Source organism: Convolutriloba macropyga, chromosome 12 (genome assembly GCF_964194025.1).
Source record: "Convolutriloba macropyga chromosome 12, txConMacr16.3, whole genome shotgun sequence".
Classification (NCBI taxonomy): Eukaryota; Metazoa; Xenacoelomorpha; order Acoela; family Convolutidae; genus Convolutriloba; species Convolutriloba macropyga.
The window spans coordinates 13,755,083-13,757,667 of NC_134479.1; positions in this window are offsets into that span (position 1 = coordinate 13,755,083).

Sequence of the window (2,585 nt, forward strand, 5' to 3'; positions counted from 1 at the left end):
CTCCTACATAGACCCTCAATTCATTTGAACAAGTCCTTGACTATACTGATAATCACTTTTCATGAAAACGCCTAAGAACAACTTTTGAGCTCGAAATTTGACAACGTATTAAGTACTTTTTTCTCAGAACACCTAGATCAACAATTAGCCCTTCTGTAGAACCTACTAGGACTGTGACACTCCTACATAGACCCTCAAATCATTTGAACAAGTCCTTGACTGTACTGATAATCACTTTTTATGAAAACGCCCAAGAACAACTTTTGAGCTCGAAATTTGACAACGTATTAAGTACTTTTTTTCTCAGACCACCTAGATCAACAAATAGCCCTCCAGTAGAACCTACTAGGACTATGACACTCCTACATAGACCCTCAAATCATTTGAACAAGTCCTTGACTATACTGAAAATCAATTTTTATGAAAACGCACAAGAATAAATTTTGAGCTCGAAATTTGACAACGTATTAAGTACTTTTTCTCAGACCACCTAGATCAACAAATAGCCCTCCAGTAGAACATACTAGGACTATGACACTCCTAGGTAGAATATCAAAACGTTGAACAAGTCCTAAGCTGTAAAAACCGAAGCTGTGCGGTGCACAGCAAACCAGACCAAAAAAGCGGAAGCGAACAAAAAAAAGCGCAAAATTGAAAATCCAAGAAGAGCGCAAAGCTTCAACGAACCTTCTTGCTTTGCAAGAACACATTCCCACGATGTGGGAACACGGACCGAAAAAACCGGTCCGAAAACCGCAGCTCTGCGGTGCAGAGCAAACCAGACCGAAAGAAAGCAACAGCTAGCCAAGCTAGCTGGCAAAGAAGCGGGAAGAACTCACCTGGCAGGAGACGACAGCAGACAGAAGAGAAGCAAAAACAAACTCTGAAAAACATTTTGTTAGTATACATAAAAGAACATCAAAGACAACACACGAGACGCACGGCCACCCCCCACCAAGCGACCGCTCCCCCCACCCCCCGGCGCCAAACCGCCAACCCCCCCCAAACGACCCCCCCCAAACGACCCCCCCAAAAAAAACACCAGCCGACCAACGCCAAATTTTGGCATGAGTTCAGGAACATTGCCATGGAACTCAGAGAGCATGGAAATACATTTTGCAATGGATACGAGAATAAGTTCAGATCTGATACGATCAGAAACGTCCAAAATGACCCAAATTACGGTCGACTCGCGGGCTAATTTCACAACTTTTTGAAAACAACACTATGTGACATGTATATCATTGAAACCGTCTTGAACTAAGCTGTTCATATCACTAAACAAAATGAAAAAGTTCCCTCTATAGACAGAGTTATTAGCAAAAATCGACCGAGTCCGATCGAAAATAGGGACGTTTCCCATGCTCGTACACAAATTTACAACTTCTGGTGACTATTTTTTCAGGTTTCATTATATCAAAAGAAAGCACGCATAACGAGCTCTCTGATTATGCAACTCAATGGGAAAAAAGATTCGTGTAGGCAGAGTTATTAACGATCGAGTCGTTGGTGCCAAATGCACCAAAAAAGGACTTGGATGACCCAAAATGCCCAACACCTTCATCAAAGATTATGATTAAAACAACCAAACATATATGAGGAGAATCCCCATTATCAGGGGAGTCTAAACAACGAATTCTCGGACAGTTTAATGAGGATATTCAGAAGTGACCAGACCTGGCAGTCATCCTCTTCTGGGGGTCAAAATGGGGTCAAGTTTACAGGGTAATTTCTCGAAAACGAGCCAACAAAAACAAACGCCGTTAGAACAGCTATTAGCACTGCTTGAGATACGCATCATATTAAAAAATGAGCCCAATCCGTGCATTCTTCAAGGAGTTATAGCAAAAATAAGGTACCGTACCAAATGGCCCTAGAAGAGAGATACGCCAGATTCAGAGCTAAAATTGACCTTCTGAACTACATAAAATGACCTGTAAAATATATATGGGGACAATCCCCATTATCAAACGAGTCTAACGAACTAACTATCAAACTTCAAATCTTCAAATAGGTGTCAAGCCGACCCAGGATGCATGGTGTCAACCGCTTCTGGGGCTAAAATCGAGGGCAAGTTTACTGGCTAATTTCTCTAAAACGACGGAACAAAACTAAACCCCCTTAATAAATTTTGTAGCACTGCTTGAGATACGCATCATATTAAAAAATGAGCACAATCGGTGCATTCTAGAAGAAGTTATAGTAAAAAATAGGTACCCTGCCAAATGACCAAAAAAGCGAGGTGACCTGACTACAGAGCCAAATTTGACTATGTCAATGCCATAAAACACCATAGAAAATATATATGGGGAGACTCCCCACTAACTGGGGATTCTAAAACACTAACATTTGTTTGTTAAATCGCGCGTTTCGTTGAACCGAAATTTGGGTCACCAAGAACAGCCCAAAAATTCTACTTTTTTCAACTTTAACCATTAATAACTTTTTGATAAGAGCGATTTGAGAAACCAACCAAACACTGCAAGCAAGAAGGGTTCAGTGTCAAAAAAATGCGACCAGTTTCGTTTAATTTGGTCCAGTACTTTGGCAGATATTAACAAAATACTGTTCTGTACCCCAATTCT